This window comes from Lissotriton vulgaris, chromosome 6, assembly GCF_964263255.1.
Source record: "Lissotriton vulgaris chromosome 6, aLisVul1.2, whole genome shotgun sequence".
NCBI classification, from domain to species: Eukaryota; Metazoa; Chordata; class Amphibia; order Caudata; family Salamandridae; genus Lissotriton; species Lissotriton vulgaris.
This window is the reverse complement of record NC_141694.1, coordinates 1,600,709,699-1,600,724,368: the sequence shown is the minus strand read 5'-3', so window position 1 is coordinate 1,600,724,368 and position 14,670 is coordinate 1,600,709,699.

Sequence of the window (14,670 nt, the reverse complement as noted above, 5' to 3'; positions counted from 1 at the left end):
AAATAGTTATCCGAAGAAGAGAGATACTGTATGAAGCACTCACGAAGTTTGGTTGTAAATGGTTTACAATCTTGACCTCCTATTTCATCTCTTCTAAACATATCTTATCTTGTAAGCTTCTGATCTAGCATAGGTGTCAACCTTGGCATAGATTCCAATGCAATGTTTAGGGATTTGTGAAATTCCTGTAATTTACTTTTTCATTATTGCACATTATATCCAGAAAAGCACTGCAAATGACAGCCGCTCGCATTCTGGTAACTTACAATGTTCGTGCACTACTGTGCTATAATTTTGATGTAAACGTTCGCATAATGGTGTGATAATGGTGTGATTTTCAGAATTTCGCATTATAAACATGACACAAATTTCCCAGCTTTATGCGAATTGCAACAGTTTCACTGAAATTTCACACAAGCCTGGCAACATTCTAAATTGCACATTAGACACAGATTATTTAAAGAACTCGTTGTTACTTGGTGAAACCATTCTTTACACTCTTTATGAAATGAAGGTTTGCGTGAGTCACCAGTGTTTACCAATGCCCTATGGTTAAATTAAAATGTAATACAAAAACCCATATTAGACCCTATGGGCCATCATTACCTTTCACTGCTCTGAGCTGATCATATTATTTTTATTTGTGATGCACAGAAAGGGAATTCACCCAACACTGACTGATGCCAACTTCTTTCTAGTACATCAAAAGCATTCACCTAATTTTAAGAAATGGCTGAAAATGAGCATCAAAATATAAAAGCCATTAAACGTTATTAAAAGCGCAGGAAACTAGAAACTCACTGGTGATATCTAGGTGACATCTTACAACAGTTTTCGATCCTAGTTATTTCTGGTATGCCTTTCCCTTTAAGGGTCAAATGAGAAGCATTAAGATGCAAACAAAGCTACTTTGAGCATCGAGAGACAATGCTAAATTTACACACTATTAACAGATATCTAGATTCTACAGTGACAAAACAAAACATCAGCAATTTATCCAGCACACCTTAGTTCCTTGAACCCAGAGGAAAAATCAAAACTCAAAGCACATGGCACAATATAGCAATGTAGTCCCAGTATCCCGATCAGTATCTTCCATCCATCCAAATCCTATCACTTTCTTCCAAAACTCCATAAAAGAATCGTGCATAATTCTCAAAAACTCCGCACAGCCACTGTACAGCAGAGCCATGTATATTGGACATCTGCACCTTTACAAATTAAACATCAAATCATCAATGGGTTTTGAAGTTATTATCTAACAACTACATTTCAACCTTTCAATGGGTAACTTGCATGCTTTGATAACTGAAAGGGTGGGCTACTGTGTGTCTGTGACTTAGTACTAGAATTTAGACCTTCCGTTACACGAGTTAGGAAAATCTGCATTCTATGTTAGGACCAAAGACGAGCATCATGCTCTCATAAACCTTACTCATCAGCAACTAAACCATGTGTCAAATATACCCGAAATAGAAACAGTCTCAATAGACCAATCTGCAACCTTGAGCATCTCCCTGAGCAGTGTCTCTACCAGTGTGGATTTAGGCATCATTACAATCACATCTGAACATGATCCAAGTCTAAAATTATCAATGCCTGCTTGCTAGCCCAGAAAACCAGGGTAAGAAATGAGACTGAAGCTATCAACCATCTGAGGGGCCTGTGGTGTGTCTGGCAGCGGAGTTGAGTCCCAAACAAGTAAGGTCTTAGCATCTTCAGTGCCCAAACCACAGCAGAGGCTTCTCTTTCAATTGCACCCCACCTCTGTTCCCTGGGAAGTGGCTTCCTACTGATGAAAGCTACGTGTTGGTCCAAACCCTCATCGTTCAACTGTGAGAGTACTACTCTTACACTATGCTCTGAATCATCTGTCTGCACAACAAGAGAAATTGTGCGCCTTGAGCACCTGCGCCATGCATACTGCAGATTTCAGGGCATCAATAGCGGTCTGACAGGCATCAATACAGATCACTTTCCTTGGCTGCTTCCTTGAAGTCAGCTCTGTCAAGGGGGCCACAATGTTATGTTATGTTTATGGATTTATAGAATGCATGGCTGCCCCATCAGTAGGGCGTCCAAGCACTGGTTCCAGATCAAATTGCGGAAGAAAGATAGAGCTGGAGATTTGGCCGGAAAAAGCCATGTCTTCACAGCCTTTCTGAAAGCCCAGTGATTCTGGATGCTACTGGAGAGCGTTCCAAAGGCCTGACGCCTTCGCTCAGAACAAGCGCCCTCTTGCTCTTGCTCTTCTGATTCGGGGAACACAAGCCAGGTGAAGGTCTGCAGAGCGCCACTCACAGCGTGGAACATACGGAGATAGTAAATTGGATAAAATAGGGGGAGCTTGGGAGGTAAGCATTCTATGAGCAATGCACAATGTCTTAAAGTGGATTATCTTGTCCACCGGAAGCCAGCATTGTTTAAAGAATGAATTTAGAAACTGAGCAGAATTTAGGGAGTGTGAACATCGTTTGCACTGCAGCATTTTGAGCCCGTTGGATCCCAGAATTGTTAGGGCCCAGATACAAAGAATTGCAGTAATCTAGCCTAGAGAGTATGGTGGATTGGATGATGATCTGGCACGTGTGTGGGTCGAACAACCCAAGTACAGGCTTAAGTCCTGGTAGAAATCCAAAACAGACACCTGCCACTGATTTCATCTGCGCTTCATAGGACAATGCACTGTCTACCCAGATTTTTTGCGGCCTCCTTGGGCAGGAGGGCTGACCGTAGCGAGGCGGGCCACCACTATGGTGCCATACCTCTTGACAAACTGCCTGTAGTACCCGGTGAGACCTAAAAAGGCTCTCACCTCTGTCTGGATCTTGGGGGGCTCCCAAGCCAGAATGGTGTCGATCTTAGGCTGTAGGGGCACCACCTGGCTACTTCCTACCTGGTGCCCTAAGTACACCACAAATCCTTGCCCTGTCCGGCACTTACTGTCCTTGATAGTGAGGCCTGCCTTCCACCAGGCCTTTAAGGCTTCGCAGAGGTCTTGCAAGTTTTCCTCCCAGCTGGAGGTGAACTCAGCAAGGTCATCCAGGTAGGCAGCACTGAATTCTTCCAGCCCATGAGAGTACCTGGTTGAGCAGTCTATGGAATGTGGCTGGGGTGTTCTTCAACCCAAAGAACATGACACGGAACGGGTAGTGCCCTTATGGCATTGAAAACGCAGACCTCTCTTTTGCCCCATTAGTCAAGGCAATCTGCCAGTACCCAGACATTCGATCAAAGGAACTAAGGCACTGGGCAGCTCTCAGCCGATTAAAGAGCTGATCAACTCTGGGGATGAGGTGCGCATCAGTCCTGGTGATGGCATTGCACCCACGGTAGCCCACACAGAAATGGAGTTCAGGGGTGGCACTGGGTGCAGCAGCTTTCAGAACCAAGACCACTGGCCCATCCCAGGGCCTGCTAGAGGGCTCTATCACCCGGAACGCCAACCTCTTGGAAACCTCTTCCTGAATGCTGGCCATGACTTTGTCAGTTACACTGTAAATGTTCTGTTTTACAGGTAAGCTGTCCCCAGTGTCCACATCATGGACACCCCAATTGGTGATGGAGAAAAGGGAGGCAAACTGTCCCAGCGCCTGGTGACAGTCCCTCTGCGGCTTTGGGGTCAGTGTGGAAGAGAGGTTCATACCATCCACTAACCCATCATGTTCCTTGGCAGACAGGAGGTCAGGAAGAGGCTCGCTCTCCTATTCCATCCCATCATCTGTAGCCGGGAACATTGTCACTTCAGACCTCTCAAAGTGAGGTTTGAGCATTTGACATGCAGGATCCACAAAACGTTTCTAGAAGCCTGCAAGTTCACCAAGTGGGTTACTTCACTCTTGCGCTCCACCTCCTCAAATAGCCCAGTCCACTTGTCTTGCGGCACACTAGGCTCCACTGGTGTCATCACCCACACATCTTGGCCAGGCTGAAACTAAACCAGAGGGGCATTCTGGTCATTCCATCACTTCATCTCCTCCTGGATGGCTTCTAGGTTCACTTGAGCAAGTTTCCTGAAGCGCTCAGTTTGATTCCTGAAGGTCAGCAAATAGCTGAATACGTCTTGGCTGGTCTTACCAGGAGTTTTCTACCAGCCCTACTTCACCACACTAAGAGGCCCTCTCACAGGCTGCTTATTCAACAATTTAAAGGGACTGAACCGTGAGGATTTCTGCTGTACCTCACTGTAGGCCAACATCAGGTATAGTAATAAGACGTCCCACTTATGTCTCATGAGTTCTGCAAGATCCTTTATCATGCCTTTCAGGGTTTGGTTGAATCTCTCAAACAACCAGTTTCCTTGGGGGTGATAAGGAGTGATGAATTTGTACATTACTCTGCACTCCTCCCACAATTACGTCATATACCTAGATATGACGTTTGTATCATGGTCAGAGACCACCTCTCTGGGGAACCCCACACTGGAAAAAATTCCCATCAATGCATGAAACACCAGATGGGCTGTGATTGTCCTGAGAGGGACAGCTTCTGGGTGGCATAGTCCCCCAACACCAAGATATACCTGCTGCCTAAGGCTGTCTTGGGTCCCAGAGGCCCCACAATATCAATGCTCACCCACTCAAAATGGGTGCACAACCCAGGGAAGGGTTGGAGGAGAGTATTACACTTCCCTCCACTCTTGCCGCTTTCCTGGCAAGTCTGGCAGGTCCTACAATGTGTGTCAATGCTCTTATGCATTTGGGGTATCTAGACCCAGTAGGAAGGTCCTGAAGCCCTGGGGTACAATCAGAACACAGGCTGATTCAGGTTCAGCAACCTTAAGCTCACTGTATATCAGACCATTCTCCCAGTAAATCCAATGTGGTCTGATCATCTGCTGCCTGGTTTGAAGCCAGCAATTGCAGGACACTCCATCTGCTCCTTGCAGAATTCCTGCCTGGTGGCACCTCCTTCCTGCTGCCAATGGTTCAGCTCAGGCAGGTCTCCCAGTTTGGCCACTTGCTCCCCTGTAGGTTCCAGGGCATCCCCTCAAGGTCAACCTCCTCCTGGACCGTGGGTACTTCTGGGTAGGTTTCCCATGCCCCCTGCCTCTGCTCTTTATGGCAGGCACCTCGACCCCTGTTTCAGGTTCCAGGTCCTCTTGATTAACCCTAGTGGCTGCCATTGACCATGTGGTCACATATGCCCACTCAGGCAGACCCAGCATCTCCAAATGAGTCCAGTGTTCCACCTCCTTCCAAGGGGAACTCAACAGGTTATTGCAAGCAGAGAGTCAACAGGCATGGATGGACTCACAATGACTTTCTAAAGACCTGAGACACCCCCCGCCCACTCAAAGGGAGTCAGCACCACCTTACACAGGTGCTCAGAATAGTCTGCAGCAATCTCTGGGCAAAGTACATTAGGGGTTGACCTGCTCCTCAGACACCCATTGACACCTGACAGATGTCACATTGGCCCCGTGTCTCTCAGAGCTTCTACCCATGTCATCCGGCAGGCAGGTTTCCTGGATGATCTCTCTATCTCCTAATGAGATAAGGGTCATAACAGCTGGCTTCCCACTCTTACAAGGAACCAAGTCCTCCCCCAGCCCTACAATATCTAACTCCGGTGACGGTGCACCAGCGGGTGCTGGTGGTGCCTTGGGGCACTTGGGAACATTATGCGTGTGACCCTCCTGACCACATACATAACACTTGCGGGGACACCGGTTGTCTGGCCTACCCCTAGGGGGACGTGGCTTTGGAAGGGCTGAGAATCTTTACCCTTTGAGCTACTTTGAGGCCCTTTAAAGAACTCCCTTTGGTTAGTCTTGTCCCCCTTTCTCTTCTGCTAGGGATCATACCCACCTTTGGCTGGGCTTCCCACACACCCCTTGTGGACACTGGTACTCGTCCAGCGGTCCAACTCCTCAGCTTACTATCCATAAGATTCTGGCACAGCTCTGGAACACAAAGACTACCCAAGTTCTCCCAAGCAATCAGATTGCACAACCCCTGGAAATCAGGTAACTTGCTACCCTTTATCCAACCATCCAGTGCTCTGCAATAAAGATTCAAACATTCCATCCATGTATTTGAGTCCAGCTTTTTAAAAGACCTAAACATTTCCCTGTACTGCTCAGGTGTGAGCCCATACCTGAGACATAAAGCCTCCTTCATATTGAGGTAGGTCAGAGCACCCTCCTCCAAAGTGTCATGGTGTTCCTTCCATTGGCCTTAAAGTGTTTCCACAGGCACGCCCCCCCCCCCCCAAGTTTCTCAGGCTCCTCATTCATATGCGGTGCTGCTTCTTAAGATGGAAACCAAGCATTAATATCCTCCACTTCTGGAAATTCTACACTACTTCTTTGGGAATGCATAGCTTATCCCCCTTGCACTGGCTGTACACTGCCACCATTTGAACTGGACTCCGCCTGTTTGGCCTTGATGTCCAGTTCTCTCATGCTCAATTCATGTGCTAAAATCAATTTGTTTTCTTCTAAGGCACGAGCATTCTTGCTCTCCTCTGCCTTTGCCTGGAGTCTCATGACCTCCAACTCATGACCCCTTGCCCTTTGCCTTTCCTCCATTTCCGCTGGAGCCAAGTCCTGGAAGAATGATTGCTGACAGCCACAGAGGCTGCTCCCTCTACAGGCAAATCCTGGGATCTGAAGCTGCTTTCTGGCACATCCACATCTGCATCATCTGTCTCTCCAGCTTCTCTGGCCTCCCACCAGGGACTTGACTTAAGACCGTCTGCAGCTCTTCTTTCCTAGAGGTGCTTTCAATGGGGCATCCAACGTTTTTGCAACATTGCTTGAGCTGATCTACTTGTTAGGTATGCCACATTTCAATGCTAAATTTAAATTCTGCTTCCTCTGCTGGTTTACCAATTAGAGATATTGTGCATGGATACTTCAAGGGTCAGATCAAAAATAGAACCAAAAACACAATATCTGGTTGCGTAGTGGTCTGCACTAAACTAGTGATGTACACCAATCACTGTGGGTTAAGTACAATTACAAGTTAAATCCTCACCGCTGACCACTAATGTTAGAACAGGGGGCTTCTAATCGCAGAGGTAGGTCCCTTGATCCAAGTAGGGACCCTTGATTCTTGTCAGGGTAAGGGGAGTCCACACTCTAGATAACCTTTGCTCACCCAGTTAGTAGCTTGGCATGAGCAGGCAGACTTATCCCACAGGCAATGTGTAAAGTATTTTTACTCAAGAAACACAGTAACACAGTGATAACAACACAAATGGACACTACCCCAGTTTAGAAAAAAAATAATGTATTTTTAACTAAACTCAACAAGTCTAACACACATGTAGTAAAATAGCACTTAAAAACTGTTATTTCCAAAAGAAAGCTTGTAGAATACAAATGGCGCCACCTAGGACTATTACGACGTTGTGACAGCAATAAATCCAAAGTATTGCACCGACAATGAGGTGTGCAACATCGGCACGGTGTCACAGGAACCCCCAAACAAACAGTACCTTGGAAACCATAGTCTATGATGATGCACGGCGACGTGGAGGTGAGCCATCAGTGCCAAGGTCAAGGCCGGCGCATTGGCTCCTATGGTAGAGGAAAAGCATTGTGTATGCGGGGAGGCGAGGTGTTAAATCCAGGATAGGGGAAGTTGGTTGCGCTGGCAGTGAGGTGTTGATTACGGTGAGGCGATGCATAGTCAGCTAGTAGGTGGAGTCACCCTCGGCGGATATCGGCACCGCACTAACAGGATGCAGGCGGTGTTGATGACGGAGTCAGTGCGAGCGCTGGCGCCGGGGATGCTCATAAATGCAGGCATCGAAGGGAGTTGGAGCTGTGGTGCTGCCTGGCAGTACATTGTACACTTCTCGAGCGGTGTCCCTGACCTCGGTGCAGGTCGCAGCTTCAAAGCGTCATTGCTGACAGCATCGGAGATGGGTTTCCTTGCTTCAGGCACAACTTCCAGAGGCTGGAAGAGGCACCTCCTGGCAGGTCAGAGCTCTATGCAATAGAGTTCACAGGAGCTGGGGTGAAGTCTTTATGTCCCTGAGACTTCAGAACAGGAGGCCAGCAGACTCAAGCCCTTGGAGATTCTGCTTCACGCAGGTTTCTCAGCAAAGTACCAGTCTTTTTCCTTACCTTGGCAGCAGCAGCAACTGCAGGCCAACCCCACACAGCACACAGGAAAGCGGCAGTACTCCTCACAGCTCTCCAGCACTTCTCCTTGGCAAAGGTTCCTCTTTAGTCCAGAAGTGATCTAAAGTTCTGGGGTTTAAGGTCCACTACTTATACCCCATGTTGTCTTTGTTCTTCTTTATGCAAGGGTCTCTGAGCCCAGTCCGAACCATTTCTGTCCTCACTGGTACTGTATGACCACAAGGGGTGGAGACAGCATTGTGCAAGGGAAACAGGCCCTATTCAGGTGCAAGGAAAACTCCTCCCACTACTCTATATGCAACCAAGGATTATTCAGCTCAGCTCTGAGTCATCCAGGAAGGGCCAGGCACACCTCAACCCCTAGTGGCTGTCTACAGTGAATGCATATCCCCAGCCCAGGTCACTCCAAAACCAGAAAGTCAATCCACAAACAGACAGAGGCACACAGAATGGTTAAACAAGACAATTCCTTCTTTCCAAAAGTGACATTTTCAAACACACAATTTAAAAACCATCTTTACTAAAAGATGTGTTGTTAAATTCTGAGATCAGAGAGCCTAAACATTATACCTCCATCTTGTCCCAATGGGAACTTATCGTTGTAAGATGTTACAAATTATCTCTCATGCTATTCTATGGGACAAGTGAAAAATGAAATTGGCAGTAATTCACTATCAGGACATGTCACACACACCAGTACATGTCCTACCTTTCGCCTACACTGTACCCTGCCCTGGGGGTACCTGGGGCTTACCTGAGGGGTGCCTTACATTAAGAAAAAGGAAGGTTAGGGCCTGGCAAGTGGGTGCACTTGCCAGGTCGACATGGCAGTTGAAAACTGCAAGCAGACACTGCAGTGGCAGGTCTGAGATGCATTTACAGGGCTACTCATGTGAGTGGTAAAATCAATGCTGCAGGTTCACTAGTAGCGTTTGATTTACATGACCGGTACACTCAGTGCACTTTACTACAGACTTACCAGTATATCAAACATGCCAATCAGAGGGAACCCATTGTAATAACACTTTGTACTTGCACTTTGACACTGATCAGCAGTTGCAAAGTACCCAAAGCATCAAAGCCAGCAAAAACAAAATCCAGCATAGCATCTAAAATACAGGCGGGAGAGGCAAAAGTCAGGGGAAACCACGCCAAAGATGCCAAGTCTAACACCTGCACAGTGAATGGAAGGGCTGCCAACAAGGAGCCTGCTAAGATCTTCATCAGACGAGCCCAAGGTATGGGGAGTGAGGAGGTTTACCTAAGGGCAATGACCTGTGTGGAGGGGGGGGGGCAACTGTGAGAGAAATCTAGTTTTGACAGCCGAGTTAAAGATCCTAATGGGAGGACAAGGGTTTCGGCGCAGCCACTGTACATAAGGGAGCAGGAAAAGTGACAAGTAGTCTGCAAACGTGAGGGCAATGCCAGTTCTACTGGTAGGCTGTAGGTGTTGTATTTTCAGAGCCTTCCACCCTCTGTGTTCTTGCATAAGTGGTGCCTGGTTTGAATTCACTGCTTTCCTAGCACAGCTAAATGCCTTCACCGACGCCTGTTTTCAAGCTACGGGAGACATTTTCAACCACGTCCTACTGCTGTTATGCCGGGACACCTGTCTGCTCCTCCGTTTTGTGTGCTCCTATTGCGGGCCTTCTTTATTGCGGAGCTCACGTACGTTTTAGTCACAGATGCTGCATTTATTTTGCATTCATCTTCACTTGGCAATTTCGTTCTTCTTTCAGGTTGCAGTTTGAGCATCTGAGGGTGCTTAGACCACAGCTAGGCATGAGCAGGCTCTGGATAGCTTTGCCATTGAGGTAGGCTATCAGCTTTGCACAGGTGTTAATTCAATATGCAGGATAAAGTAGAATTATGTAAGCTACTTCTAGGATGTTGATTCTGTACTTTTCATGTAGCACATTATTCTTGTTCAGTGCATAGTTTGAACTGAGTGGCAAAACTTATTTGCACAATTGAGATCTCTGGAGCTATGGTTGAAGGTACTGCAAGTTTCTCACAGGCTCTGTCAGTGGGTGAAAAAGTTGTTCAGAATACATGGCCACCCAATCATTAGCCTCTCTGCAGGGCACACAGGGCAGTAGTCACATATTTGAGTTGTAATTGAGATTCTGTGCAAATAGGTGCGATGGGCCCCCGTCATGGAGGTACACAGTTTTCAAAATTATGACAAGATTAAAATAAATGAAAATGCAGTGGTTGCTCACTACTTAAAACTCATCTCTAACTTTTATGCCCCGCCACCACTGCTCTATGTATTGTGCCATCCACAGGCACACATACTCTCGTTGCATATACACAACCACACACACTGCATGGTAATGTATCCTTCATGTATCATATCACTCATTGGCATACATACATCCAGCGCGTGTGTTCACCATGCATGCACTTTATAGCACATGGTACTTCATGTATTGTACCACTCATAGGCACACATACATGCAGTGCAGATACACCACTCCTGCTCTGCACAGTACTTCACAACAGACAGATGTAGGCCAAGGGTGAGTTAAGCACACAGCAGCAGAACTTTAAAACTGAGTGAGCCTGGAAGCCTCACTCCAGTGACACAGGTTCAAAAGGACTGTTCACTCCTACGGATCAGAACACAGTATGCTGCCATCACCTTCCTTGTGCTGCTTAACTCTTTGTGAAGGAAGCAGCCTTCCACCACTATGAGGGAAGTGCTTGTTTGATTGTGCCTTTCAGATAACACAGAATCTTCCAAACAGTAGCCCAACACCCGGTGCAGTCAAAACATTTTAACACAGCACCTTTAGAAAAGGGTTTTATTTTACAAATTGCAAGGACTCTTTCTCTTTTGAATAAGGCTTGGGGTTTATTTTACACAATGCTCTCTAACAAAGCTTTCCCAGATGTCAAATGCAGAAGGTTGAAATATACAAAGAGATATATATTTTTATGAAAGCAATCATCTAAATGCATAAATAATACTGATTAATAAACAAGCTGTAAATAATATGAGATAAGACTCAAGTAAATACACTGGATATCCTGCAAGAGATCAGAAAGCAATATATACATCAAATGAGTACTTTGAAGGTGCACCTTGACGCACTCACACATCACAGAGAAAACACACTCACTCACACATCAAATGATCACAGCCACTGGCTCACATCACAATGGCAATAATCAAAACTCAATACATCACCTGGTGCAAAACACCGCATCTCAGACTGGGGAAGTAAACAGCCGTGATTGAGAGCTTTCAGCTCCCAGGGTTCTCACTCTGAGATAGACGCAACCGTCCTCACTCGGATTCCAAACTCCCGGTTTACCAGTCCGCAACCCTCAGCTTTAAACACATTAGAAGGTTTGAGAAAGACCTCCCCCTGGACCAGAGGAATCTTACCAGGACTGGCCAGGTTCCAAGCAAGCATTCCCACAGTAGGAAGGAGCTCTCAGGTCCCCTTCTTCAAATCTCACATGTTCCAGCCTCTATCTTGACGAAGCTCACAAAAGCCTGTTCAAATACATAAACAATCCATCACAAAAACAGAAAGACCTTTCAACGTGAATGTTAGACCTGACATCATTGGCCTGAGTCTCTCCTCCATTTTTTCTGTCTGCCTCCTCTGTTTACGATGTTTTTGCTGGTATATTGCTTTGGGCACTGTGCCACTGCTGATCCATGCCACAGTGCAAGTGCTCCCTATGTTAAATTAATATTGATTGGATTCCATGTTTGGCTTATTTAGTTTACTATCAGTCCCTAGTATAGTGCACCAGAAGTGCCAGGGCTTGTAAATAGAAATGCTGCTGGTGGGCTTGCAGCACGCATTGTGCCACCCACAGAAGCAGCCTGGTAAAATGTGTCTAAAGGTCTGCCATTCCTAGACCTACGTGCAGTCTGGTACTGTCACGCGGACTGCACAAGAACACCTACTTGCCAGTCCACAAACCTTCCCTTAACTTCATGTTAGTCACCCCTATGGTAGGCCCAAGGGCAGGGTGCATTGTAAGCATAAGGTAGGATAAGCCCTGATGTGTGTGGCATGTCCTAATAGTGAATTACAGCCATATGCGTTTTTCACTATTGTAAGGTTACCTGCTCTCCATAAGCTAGAATGGGCTGCCAGGGTTATTAAGAGCTATAATCCTAGCTGGCTCGGGGAGCATGGTACAATGTCGAGTTTGGTATCCCTGAACTCAGGGTTTAATAACGCATCCGTTTGGGTGGATGTTTTTGGACTCTGGGCTTCAAAATAGCACTTTTAGAAAGTGGCTATTTTTTTGTCTGACTATTACCGGTCTCTGCTGGTTTGGTGTGTGTGTGACAGGAGCTGGGTGGCTCCAAAGGTCTGAATGAGTCAGTGTGGGGTGAGTGAGGCATTTGCATTGAGAGTAGGGGAAGAGTAGCTCCTGATAGACTGCCCTGCCTGACACAATGCTGGCTCCACCTCCTGCCGGGCGACTGATGGCTCTGCTCCTGCCAGTGATAATACTGGCTCCACCTCCTGCTGGGCGGCTGAGGACCCTGCCCTGCACAGTGAATAGGCCAGGTGCCTCGGCCTGGCTACACCCACAACAAACCCAGGATGAGGGGAATTCCCTGCATGGACAAAGGGATCAAAGCAGACAGGGGGCATAAGAGAAGGACCCCTGAACCAAAGAATTTAGATCAATTCTGACAAGGAACCCTGAACCAAGGACAAGAAGCCTGCTGATCCAAGGACTTGCCTACCCCTTCTGCCAGAGTGCTGTTTGCTGGGGGGAATCCTGTAGTCACTTCTTTATTTTTGCCAAGGAACCAGGAGAGAGGAACTGAGTGTGTACTCTCAAGCTTTGCCAAGGAAATCTCCAAGGGCTGGAAGAGTGCCAGCCTCCTGTTGAAGTCACAGGGCTAAAGGGCTTCACCATTTGCTGAAAGTGCTTGTTGCTGGAACCTGAAAGTCCAGCACCTCTGAAGAAATCCAGCAATCCCGACGCCGACGGACGCCGCCGAATCCAGCTCCACCTTGTGAGTGCAGCTCCCGTGTCCCGCATCTTCGATGCCGGCCACTGGGCCCGATCGATGCTAGTAGTGAAGCCGCTGCCGACGCCTCGACCCCGAGCCCTCTCGACGCCGTGAGCGCTGCTCACTCTTGCAACATCGATATCGACATCGACGACGACGACGTATCTTGCTTCGACGCCGGGAGCGCTGCTCCTGCTTGACATCTGTCAACGTCGCTGCAGATCGCACCGACTCCGAGGCCCGATCGATGCCGAAGACTCGATGCCGGGACACCTCGACGCCGTAGATCTTCTTTTCTTCGTTTTCCAAGGTACTGTGTTGTGGGGGTCTGTTTCGACTCCGGGCTCGACGTAGCGCTACTCGGGGTCGAGGCCGAACCTTTGGATTAACTTTGCCTCGACGTCGTGTGACTCCTGTCGGGGTTACATTGTTGCCAAGAACTGTGATTTAAAGAAGAAGAGTTGCTTTTGTTACTAAAGACTTTGTGCTAAGGAGAAACTACACTTGAACTATTATTTTTCCTTCCAAGAGTATTTATTAAGATTGTGGTATATTTTTGTCGTTATTTGGTCTTGTGCTAAGCCTTATATAAACATCCTTATTTTTATAATACTACTGTGTCGTGTCCATTTGTAGTGTATTCACATTATTACTGTATATTGTCATAAATGCTTAACACACTGCCTCTGAGATAAGCCTGTCTGCTTTGCCAAGCTACCAAGGGGGTGAGCAGGGGTTATCTAAGTGTGTGATCCCCTTGCCCTGACTAGAGGAGGTGAGTCCCTATTTGTCGGAAGTGTATACCTCTGCCAACTAGAGACAGCCAAGTCTAACAGTGAATAACCCAAGCAACTTGCAAGCGCTGCTGTGCACGCAGAAAAGCTTAAGCAAGGCAAAGCCAGGGGAAAAGGATGACATGAGGCCATGTCAAAGCCAATAATAAGCACTTCATAAACCAAACAACGTGCACGCGCTGCTGTGCACACATAAAAGCAGAAGCAAAGCAAAGTCAGAAAACAAGATGACATGAGAGTACATTCTACACCGCTCTCTCCCTTTCACGTTTTCAAATGCACATCCCACACACTCTGCTCTTGGCAAGGCTATTCTACTTCGTGACAGCTCCCACTAAAAGACAGCAAGATTACAAGAAAAAAACTTTTAAGAGAAGCAGACATATGCAGGACATCGTACATACAGGCTAGGATGAAATAACATACTAAAGTCAGTTAAAATAATGGTAGTCAAAGGTCATCACAGGGTCTGAAACCAAAAGAGTGCCTCTAGCATTACAGTGCTTTGGTCTCCACTTCTGGTCCAACGAGATCGCAGTCTGAGATAGGCCGATGTCATGGCGCACATGCATGACCTATGTTTGCCTTCACAACAAAAATCTGCATTAGGGATTCAAACATCAGTTAAGTAGGGCATTCAGGGCAGGGGTGTACACCCATTACCATGCAGAAAACCTTTCTGCTCCAACAATATTAGTCTTTTCAGGATTTAAATTTACTAAGTGACTACCCCCTAGCTTCAGAAACCGGTGTAAAAATACTGCACGCAATATTACTGAATA